General features: G+C 38.2%; 1 protein-coding gene across 11 annotated transcripts in view; it reads left to right on the top strand.

Moving 5' to 3' along the window:
• Positions 1–11,813, top strand: part of foxp1 (forkhead box P1) — a 702,210-nt gene that overhangs the window by 95,032 nt on the left and 595,365 nt on the right. For 9 of the 11 annotated variants that reach the window (XM_008105380.3, XM_062973812.1, XM_016991766.2 and 6 more), the window contains one exon: positions 10–116. The gene's annotated coding sequence lies outside the window, so the exon portion shown is untranslated. Of the gene's footprint in view, positions 1–9; positions 117–9,036; positions 9,112–11,813 lie in introns of all 11 variants that reach the window. The other 2 variants (XM_062973813.1, XM_008105371.3) reach the window with 1 other exon arrangement.

The following is an 11,813-nucleotide window of genomic DNA, read 5'->3' as shown; positions in this document are numbered from 1 at the left end:
TCATTTCAGCTGTCTGCAGCCCTGCTTGTGAATATGCTAGAGATGAAAAGGGGTTAGTCCCTTGCAAGACTTCACTAACCATGAAGGAAAATGTGTAATACCTGCAACTGAACCTGGTGAGTCAATAATATGTGTGCGTAATCTCATTTAAGAATCAGTTCCTAAGAACTCACAATAATTATTGCAAAATATTTGTTTTCATGCTTGGTATTTAAGAATTTAGAACATTTGACATTTAAATTAAATTAAGTTAAATTACATTAAAGGTAGCCAAAAGGTAATTTGACATCTCATAGATTTGTGGATGGAGAGGTAGTCCAGTGATTTAAGCATTGTACTATGACTTTGGAGCCAAGGGTCTCATCCTCGCACAACCATGGAAACCCATTGGGAGTTCTTAGTGCCTTTCTACACTGACCAGTAATGCAACCCTATCTAACACCTGAGGTACTGGGTTGGGCCTGCATTGCAGCAACATAGAGTCTCCCAGAACCACCTCAGAACCATGCCTAACATGGTTTGGCACTACTAAGCAACCACCCTGGAGGTCCCTCCCCTGTGACATGCCCCCTAAGTAGTTTTTGGTACTATGGCCACCTTGCTAAAGAAGCTTGGAGTGGAGTGTGGGGATAGTTCCCCCTCTACCCCTTCCCATCACACTCAATGCTGACATCAGCCAGAGTGCCTGAGAACAAGGTAAGCTGGTGTCACGGCTGGGGACAGCTGCAACGTGGAGTGTGTGTATGTGGGGGTCAACGACAGGGGACTGCTATCCCTTGTTCTTGGGCCCCCTGAGACTGGGGAGCATGGGGTGGCAGTGAAGACAGTTGCATCTAGTTCCAAATCTTGGGGGAAGTGCAAATCTTAACTTAACCCGGGCCAAGGCTGCCAGGAGGCCCTAGGGAGGTACACCTGGAAGCTACAAGGCGTAGAGCCTTTTCGACCTATGCTCCAATTCTGTGGAACTTATTGCCTCCATATGTTAGAGCAATGTCAGAGTTGCGACCTTTTGTAAAAGTGCTCAAGACTTGGCTGTTTGGTTGTGCATTTAAGTAAATCAGATCTAATTTGCCAAATAGTCACTGTTGAATGTTTTTATGTTGAATGTTTTTATATTGTGGAATGATATTTTAAATTGTAAGTCACTCAGAGCACTCTGGTGGAGAGCGACTAATTAAGAAATGAAATGAAGTGAAGTGAAGTGAAGTGAAGTGAAGTGAAGTGAAGACTGACCCAACTACACACCAACTTAAGTGGTCAGTATAGATACGTCCTTAGACAAGTCTCCCAGAGGAAGACAAAGGGGAAAAAAACCTTCTGATTAAATCTTACCAGGAAAACCCCATGATAACTTTGCCTTAGGGTCGCCGTAAGTCAGAAAAAACTTGAAGACACACAGCAACAACATAAATTCTTGGTGATTTGCAGTAAATTGGCAATGAGTTTTGATTCCCAAGTAATTTAACAATAACAATAACAATAGCTTTTGTCATTTAGATTAGACCACAGGATGAAGAATTATAGGTAAATTGAAATTTTGTTGTATGATTTTTCTTGTATCAAAGAAAAATAGGTTCTATCAAATAGGTTCTGATAGAGGAAATCTCTTGGTAGGCTCGTTTTCTATGCTTGGAGACATTCTTTTTTATAATTAAGAAAATGTTCTTACAATTATAAATACTTTGTATTTGACTCTAGTTCAGACATGGGCAAGCCTTGGCCCTCCAGGTATTCTGGACTTCAATTCATAGAATCATAGAATCATAGAATTGGAAGAGACCTCATGGGCCATCCAGTCCAACCCCCTGCCATCTGTCGGGGGTGCATTCAAAGTACCCCTGACAGATGGCCATCCAGCTTCTGCTTAAAAGACTCCCAAAAAAGGAGCCTCCGCCACACTCTGGGGCAGAGAGTTCCAGTTCCGAACGGCTCTCACAGTGAAGAAGTTCTTCCTAATGTTCAGGTGGAATCTCCTTTCCTGTAGTTTGAAGCCATTGTTCCACGTCCTAGTCTACAGGGCAGCAGAAAACAAGCTTGTTTCCTCCTCCCTATGACATCTTCTCACATATTTATACATGGCTATCATGCCCCTCTCAGCCTTCTCTTCTGCAGGCTAAACATACCCAGCTCTTTCAGCCGCTCCTCGTAGGGCTTGTTCTCCAGACCCTTGATCATTTTAGTCACCCTCCTCTGGACACCTTCCAGCTTGTCAACATCTCCCTTCAATTGCGGTGCCCAGAATTGGACACAGTGTGATTCCAGGTATGGTCTGACCAAGGCAGAATAGAGGGGTAGCATGATGTCCCTGGATCTAGACCAGGGGTCCCCAAACTAAGGCCCGGGGACCAGATGCGGCCCTCCAAGGTCATTTACCTGGCCCCGCCCTCAGTTTTATAATATAATACATTGTATATACATATATACATAATACATTGATAATAATATTATAATGTAATACAATACCATATAATAATATTAGTTATATATTCTATATTATATATAATATTACTAATAATATTACAGTATAGTGGTATAGTTCAATAAAGTAATATATAATGCTAATATTGTGCTATGCTAATAATATATTGTATGTATATATAATTTGTAAGCCACTCTGAGTCCCCTTTGGGGTGAGAAGGGTGTGATACAAATGTAGTAAATAAATGCAGTAAATAAATAATAAATAAATAAATACATTTTAGACTTAGGCTCGCCCAAAGTCTGAAATGACTTGAAGGCACACGACAACAGCAACAACAACAACAACCCTAAATAACTTGACTATCTCATTGGCCAGAAGCAGGAGCACACTTCCCATTGAAATCCTGATAAATGTATGTTGGTTAAAATTATTTTTATTTTTAAATATTGTATTGTTTTTTCATTGTTCTTGTTGTTGTTGTTTTTGCACTACAAATAAGACATGTGCAGTGTGCATCAGAATTTGTTTTTTGTTTTTTTTCAAATGATAATCCGGCCCCTCAACACTTTGAAGGATTGTGGACTGGCCCTCAGATTAAAAAGTTTGAGGACCCCTGATCTAGACACTATACTCCTATTTATGCAGGCCAAAATCCCATTGGCTTTTTTTGCCGCTGCATCACATTGTTGGCTCATGTTTAACTTGTTGTCCACGAGGACTCTAAGATCCTTTTCACACGTACTTCTATCGAGCCAGGCATCCCCCATTCTGTATCTTTGCATTTCCTTTTTTCTGCCTAAGTGGAGTATCTTGCATTTGTCCCTGTTGAACATTTTATTAGTTTTGGCCCATCTCTCAAATCTGTTAAGATAGTTTTGAATTCTGTTCCTGTCTTCTGGAGTATTAGCTATCCTTCCCAATTTGGTGTCGTCGGCAAACTTGATGATCATGCCTTCTAACCCTTTATCTAAGTCATTAATAAAAAAAATGACTTAGATGAAGGGTTAGGAGGCATGATCATCAAGTTTGCAGACGACACCAAATTGGGAGGGATAGCTAATACTCCCACAATTCCTAACAGCCAGCAAGCTGGCGGGGATTTCTAGAAATTGAAGTCCAAAACACCTGGAGGGCCAATGTTTGTCCATGCCTGCTCTAGTTGGTGGCTTAATATACAAAAGTTTCCGTCACTAGTTTGGATCCCAGAACAGACAGAGCAATAAAGTAATTTCTATGTTAGGTTTTGTTTGTACCTCTACCATCTATGTGGTGGTTAGATACTCACAGAATTGCCTTGCTTTAGCAATTTTTATCGTGGGGGCTAGGGGGTGGTGATGGTGTGCACTTGTCACACACACTCAGCTCCAGAAAGCTCCGTAATAGGTTCATTTTAGGGTCACCATAATTTGAAAATGCCCTGAATGCATGCAATTGAAGCAAAAAAGTATATGTGTATTTGCATTTTTACATCTTTGTGTGTGGATTGTCATTTTGATAGAGTTAATAAGTATCCATAGTGGAACCAATCTTAAGAAAAGTTTAACATTCCCATCCAGTTAGAGGTATCTTTTGTCCTAATTTCAAAATTGACTATAGCATTGGTCAGCAGGATGAAGTCCTCATTTTTGTGGGCACTTTTTATACTGCAGTATTATGCACACATCTATCTAGATCAGTGGTTCTCAACCTGTGGGTCCCCAGACGTTTTGGCCTTCAACTCCCAGAAATACTAACAGCTGGTTAACTGGCTGGGATTTCTGGGAGCTGTAAGCCAAATCATCAGGGGACCCACAGATTGAGAACCACTGATCTAGACTGAGGTCAGCAGATTTAGCACTGCTGTTAAGATCCCACCTCTCACTCAAATTTAATATGAAAAATAATATTTTTTGTAGAGACATAAGAGATATATTCCTTGTGTGTGCCTCACTTACACTGTTGTACTGCCAAAAGAAGTTGAGTTGGTGGGGACATGAGACAGGGCTCTTCTTTAAAGCAACAATGTCATTATGGAACTTAGTGGGTTCAATTTAGTTTTTAACAAAACCCTTTCTCCCAGTTTTTGTGTTATGAATTGTGATCATATGCCTTGCCACCACTGTGATTTACTGCAAAAGAAACTTAGTTCTGAATATAATTCCACAGCACATCCTAGTGGCCTCATGCCAGTGCATATGAAGAACAAATTGCATGGAAGTAATAGAAAATAATCAGTACTATTTTAGTAAAAATAAAAGAAACGCACTATTAAAAATAAACAAGAGAAAAATAGACTATATTCTCCTTTTTTTTCTTACTAAAGAGTAGGAATTCCACATCAATCAAGTCTGCATCTGTAGACTTCATCCTTCCATGTCCCTTTGCATTCCCTCCTTCATGTTTGATCTGTGCATTCTTCTATGTCATGTCTGTTGCTTTCATAGGATGGTGTTTTTCATCATCACTTTACTCATTTCCCCCTGATGTGAACATTTGTGTGCCCATAGCAATTGAACACATTGCTTGAATGCACTACCCAAAGCACAAACTGTGTCCAGACCACAGATAGTCCAGGATTGGACGAATCCTATGAAAAAGGTAAACCAGAATAGATGTCTCACATTTTCCTCAGAAGAACACATGTAAACAGACTCTAATAACATCCTGTATTAACTTTTTTCACCGTTCTTCTAATACTAACTAGTTATGTAAAAACCAAAAGAAGCATTTGACCTGAAATGAGCCTTCTTTGCACTTATTTCTAACATGAAAAATAAACTTTTCTGGTCTGCAGTTTAATTTGACACGTCAAAATGTTTGTCCATAATCGAAGACAATATTATTTACATTAAACTGAAATTGGGTTCTTCAAGTTCAAAAGTCATGTAACATCAAATAAGAACTTGAAGACTAGCAAATAATTAATGCTTTGTGATTAACCTATTTTCTTATATTGTCATATGAATATTTGTGATCTGTGCCCTTATATAATATCTGCAGTGGATATCACAAACAGGAGACAGATTCTAAGTTCTGGATTGTGCAAATGCTGGTCCCTTTGTGCTGATAATTGGGAAGCAGTAAATGGTCTCCTGTTACTTTGGACAATGAGAGTAATAAAAATAATTTTTGTTCTTTTTAAAACTTCTTCTTAAAACTTTTTTTCAGGAGAAAGATGCAATTTTAACAATTTAATATATACCGGCTTATGTGTTTTATACACTTGGTGTGCTTGATCCTAGCTATTTTGATTTCACTCCTAATACAATGAACCAAATACTGGGGGGGGGGGGGAGAATACTGATCTTGCTGCAATAATAAAAAGGGAGATTTCATACATAGTTATGAATGTTGGCAGCTGCCTATCATATTGTATAATGTCCTGCATTGCGCATGAAGACAATGTCAACTTAGATTGTATATCTGAAGTAGTTTCAAAGCATTTATTTGCTTTCTCTTGAGCCCTTAACCTAATTCAAGTAACATAATTGGCTGAATATTTTCCTACATAACTAATTGGCTAGTTGCCAGTGTGGAAACTATTGTCTGACTTGATGATGATCAGAAATTAACATGACATTTGCGTGGTGGTAATGGAATATATTAGTAATGTAATTCTTGACTGTAAAAAAGAGTCCATCATTTCTCTTAACCTATGATCAGCGGGATGGGCTGAAAGAATGATGAAACGTTCCCAGCAGGCAGTTCTCAGTAGTGGCTAGCCAATCTCTGTGTCAAATTTTGTTTTAAATTCTTTAGACAAAGCTGTAATGCTTACCAATTAATTACCACAAATGTCAATTAAAAATCTACCAAATAATGCAGTAAGATTAAATTTCAATTAAAAGAATTACATTAAGAAGGGGAAATAGAACATTATTTTAATGAATTCTGCTGAAGGTGACAGATTCTATAGATAGGTTTGTGCACTGTAGGTGGATCTGGATTCATTGGGCAGTGTGAAGTGTACAACCTCATACATATATTAACTGTGAGAATTGTTTCCACAACACTCATGTCCTTAAGGAGTTGGGAGCCCCAAAGTGTCACATGTAATCAAACAAAAGAAGTCTTTTGTACTCTTTCAGTATTTCTTTTTCTTGTGTAGAAATGTATTTCATATCTTTGTGCAAAATATGTTTACATATTTTTTCAGTAGCTGTAATAGGAGGCTTGTTGATTTCATGGGGACTGGGAGGATGCTCCCATTAATTACTGTTTTTAATTACTGCTCCCCTTCCTCTTTTCTCTCTTTCTCTTATTCATCTCCCAAAGTAACCAATTATTTTACATTTGTTCTATAATGTTCCTAATGAAATTGTACAGCACTAAAGATAAGCAAAATAAGGACTAATCTGTGGGGTTTTCCAGACCTGTTTTCCTGCAGTGTGGGAAATGCACTTCAAGGTAGGATTTAAGACCTATCAATCAATTTCTCCACACTAGGTGGGGGAGCTAGCCCCTCCATGTCTCACGAAAATGGACAGCACTTTTGATTGCCACAGCCAAACCTACCCTTATTGGGGGTTGGATGTGGACCCCCCTTATCTGTAGAGGCAGCAGGGGCTTTCAGTAATGTTTCACTTGGCAGAGTCAAGCATATATGAGTTCTGGAAACAACAGCTTTGGCTGTGTGGGTGAGTATCTCTGACCATGCCCTGAATTTCCTGAATTGCCTACCAGGCAGTGGGCGCTCAGGATTTTGGGATTCTTTCATTCCTATGGTGAAGTCAACCTTTCATTGATTTCAGGAGCATATGCCTTTTTTGCCCTTCTCACTAAAACAGAAAAAAATGATTGGCATAGGTTGGATATGTGTTGGGGTCTTAAATTTTATTTGGAAAGATCAAGGTATTTTAATTAGCCATATTTCCTTTTTTTTTGTTCATTTCTCAAACTAAAGGACAATGGATGTTGCCTTCAACATTGTCTACTAGATGATTGCGACTCTGTTGAATTAGTGTATATTTATATTTCTTTGACTGTTCCTGAAGGGATTGAGGCACACTCCACTCATAGTGTGAGTATGCTTTCAGTATAGCAGCTATACAGTTATTGTCTTTCTTCCTCTTTAACAGGGTGTAAAGTCCTGATTACATGAGCTAGTACTTGATACATTTAGGGTGCAAAAGCCACATGATTTTGTGCCGACATTATACTGACTAAACATAAAATATAAAAGTAAAAATGTACTGGTGGGAAAGTGTGAGGAAGAGACTTGAGACAAGATTGCTGGAAAAGAAAGTAGAAAAAAAAGAATATATGTGATGAGGAGCTTCCCAACTTTACACCACCTTCCTGTGGCATTCCAGCCACTGTACTTCCAAGACCACAAAATAAGGTTAAAATGTTACTGAAAGTGTAAAATTGCATAGCTAGATGAATCCAATACTGTGGTGTGAGTTAAGATGTATGAATGTTTATACATGCAGAAATATAATGTACATATGGAAGGCCAAATTGTTGGTGCATGATTTTGTGGCGACACTATAGAATGCTTCTGGAACACGGCCATAGAGCCTGGAAAACTCACAGCAATCCAGTGATTCCGGCCATGAAAGCTTTCGACAATACATTGTTGATGCATTATTAAAGAAGAATGATTTTTGTATTAGGGTGCAACATGGGACTCCTTTTAATGCTACTTTAATAGAATTGTGTATTAGTCACCTGTAGTGTATCGTGGATGCTTTCAGTATATGATTATATGCATCAGGTTAAGCTTTAAATGAAACATGTTTTAAATGAAGTATGTTTTAAGTGCATTATCAGAATGATACATTTAACTAAATTTTTGAACTTCAACAGCTGAGTTTAAAAGGCAATCAGTATCTGCCAGTATAAAAATGCATGCATTCTCTTTAGAGGAAAGGGTGTTGCGACCACAAGTTGTCAACTGATACTAATGACAGAACACACATTTTTGCTAAATCTCAGAATTGTTATGTTACCCAGAGTCTTTTACGAAGAAACAAGTCTGCTTACTTGAGGTTTTTCTTTATTTCTGTTTAGATATCTTGATTTTGTATTGCCATAACTGAAAGTGAACAATAGGAGAGAGGAGAAAGCTTGCTTACTGTCACTAACACATATTTTGTCAGTGGCAGTAGAATTAACCTATAGGACTCTCTCTGCCCCCCTTTCTGTGCCCAGTGGCTCAAGAGCACTTCTGTACTCCAACAGTCAAGCAGGGAGAAGGGAAAGTGAATTTTTCCCAGCCTTGAAGAACCAGGAGGCAGTGAATATCAAGGAAAGGGTATATTGCAAATGGTCTCTTCTAACGGCTGGATGGAAACATGACAGCTAGGATTGACATAGTCCACTGGAATCAGTTGCTCCCCAAATAACCCTTTTACAAAAGGATTAAACCCTCAAAAATGTTGAGGTAATACTTCAGAATCCTGACACACCCCCACCCCAAGTTTCTTGCTTTTTCAGAAACAGTGGGTCGTAATAAAAGAAAGCACTTTTGAAACTCTCAGGAAAATATATTCATTTTTAGGTGAACGTGAGCTATCCTTTGCCATATAGGCAGCTATAATCAGAATAAGGAATGTAATTTTCAAACAGGTTTGAGAAGAATACATCCAGTTGTAATAACTACTATGATTACAATACAATGCCACTTCTTTTAGGTGCTGAAATTACAGGTATCAGTTTGGGGAACCCCTGCTGCCTGTGTTCAAGCTCGACTCGGTTAGTTTTTCCAGGTGAGTATTGTCTAAGGATGTTCATAGAGAAGAAAAGAGTATAAGTCATGGAAGCTGTCTTTTCTGTCCATTAAGAAGGCAGCATATGTTTTGATTCTCTTATTTCTATCAAATGTATTCTTTGGCAATGTCTGTTTCTGGCTTCCACTATCCAGAAGTTGCCTTTTTTATCCAAGTTATAAAATAAACTCTCAGATGGAGGTTCTAAAGAACTCCATAACTAGGAAAGCATGGGTTGTAAATGTATAATGTTCATACAAGGCCACATTCATTAAACCATGACAGCAGGATTACATCCTGGGTGGAGGGAAATGCAGAGTCTTCCCCATTACCTTTCATCAATACTCCCTTCTTGAAGAGCTGTAAGAATTGCTTATAATTTCAATGCATGTGGAAAGAGTTAGCTCTGGACTGTTTGCCAGCAAAACCTTTGCTAATACTGACTGTAATGTCTTCCATGTTATTTGCACAGAAACATTACATGCGTTTACAACAATTGAAAGAGTTTAAGATTGTTGAGGTATCATGGGCACTTGCCATATAGCATCCAAGTATAAATGTGTCATCAGTGCTACTTCTGAAGGTAGATAATCTACAAATTTGTGATCTGACATTTCATAAAATAGGAATATGGAACTATGCTTTGAATTAGAAGGTAATAATCCTTACCAAAAGTTTTCAGCATAGTCAGCCCTTTTGGTATCCATTCCATGTTCACAGAGCTGGTCTTTTTTTAGAAGATACTCTTAAATCAAAATTTCATGCTAGATTTGGAAAGCAATTGTAAAAATCAAGCAGGAGCTGACATATGTAGAAAATATGAATCCTTGTGGACTGGGGGAAGAGGTTTATCCAAAACCTGTCATACTGTTTGGAGTCACACTTACAGACTTTGTGAACTTTGGGAGCTGCCCTAGATCACAGCTTTCCAATTTTGCTTTATTGGGTCGTGGGTCCCAAAATGTATCAGACAGCTTTGCAATGTCTAACTGGACAATTCTGGAAGCCACAGTCTCAGAAAGTAATGTTTCAAAGCTCTCTACTAGAAGTATGTGTATAATGACACTTTTAGGCTTTTAGATTTATTTCATAGAATCATATACTACATGGGTCATCCAGTCCAACCCCTGCCTTGCATTAAAAGCACAATCAAAGTACCCCTGATATATGGCCATCTCTGTTTAAAAACCTACAAGGAAGGAGCTTCCACCACACTCTGGGGCAGAGAGTTCCACTTCTGTACAGCTTGTACAGTCAGGAAGTTCTTCCTAATGTTCAGGTAGAATCTCCTTTCCTGTAATTTGAACCCATTGCTCTAAATCCTAGTCTCCATGGCAGCAAAAAACAAGCCTACTCCCTCTTCCTTATGACATCTTTTCACATACTTATACATTCTCAACCTTCACTTCTGCATGCTAAATATGCCCAGTTCTTTAAGATGCTCCCCATAGGGCATGGTCTCCAGATCTCTGATCATTTTAGTTGCCCTCCTCTGGACACCTTCCAGCTGGTCAATATCTCTTTTGAACTGTAGTGCCCGGAATTGGACACAATACTCCAGGTGAGGTCTAACCAAACAGAATAGAGAGGGATCATAATTTCCCTCAATCTAGACACTTTACTCTTTTGATGCAGCCCAAAATCCCATTGGCTTTTTTAGATGCAGCATCACATTTGTTAGTTAAATGGCATTACTCTGAAATTTAAAGCTGTCTAAAAATGTACAATGTGCCCAACAAAATATATCTTACAAAAATGTAAAGAGAGCTCCTTTCTTTATCAATTTGGCCTTAAATGTAGAATTTCATAGTTTTATATGGTAGACAAATGCATACTTTTCCACACATTTCAATACAATATCATATACTGTAGTTGTTTGTTCTTAGGGGATTTTGACTACATTTCTTTTAAATTCTGTCACTGAAGTGTATGAGAGCTGACATGTGTAAATATGTAGTTAGACAACTGCAAAAGTATATTATTTGCTGATCGACCATAATGGTTGCACAGAAGCCATTATACTCAATCATATCATGTCAATCTGTGGTAGTTATTATGATGGTAATGCAGATACACATTCTTTTTTGCTTTAAAAAAATAAAAAAAACATTATTGTATATGTGCAGTAGCAGCTTGTAATTGTCAGTATTATTGTCATTCCTGCAGTAATAAAAGAACTTAGATTAACCTATAAGACTGTGGGAGTTAGAGTAATAAATTTTAAAGATTCTGAGGAGCATTATGAAAAATAAAAATACAGTATAGGAGTTTCTGTTAGCTGTGACTAGGCGAGTCACACTTTTGATGTTTCAATAAATGCTTGAGCTATATTACACGCTTGGACAAATTTAGTCCATGCACAAACTATAGATATAGCTGGACTTCATCCTCACTATCTTGATGAGAGAAGTTGTGTTTGAACATTGATCTGCAGCTGCCTTGGATTTTAGGTTAGTTACTCGAATTAGTCAAATTTTAGTGTACTGTTATGTCGTGAATGGTGAATGGGGCCAACATGACTGAAGAGGTAGCTTCTCCCTAAGCCAGTACAGTTTAAGGAGGTTTGGGGTTACAGTCTACTAGGTTTTGTAGCATTCATATCAACTTGTACTCCAGCTTTAGGTTGAATATAACATATTGCTTGTTCCATTACATCCAAAATTTTGTGTTGGTTTGCATAACAGTTTGGGTGGGTGAGGGGG

Source organism: Anolis carolinensis, chromosome 2 (assembly GCF_035594765.1).
Source record: "Anolis carolinensis isolate JA03-04 chromosome 2, rAnoCar3.1.pri, whole genome shotgun sequence".
Taxonomy (NCBI): Eukaryota; Metazoa; Chordata; class Lepidosauria; order Squamata; family Dactyloidae; genus Anolis; species Anolis carolinensis.
Note: the sequence above shows the minus strand (reverse complement) of the source record. Positions and strands in the feature narration are given on the sequence as shown.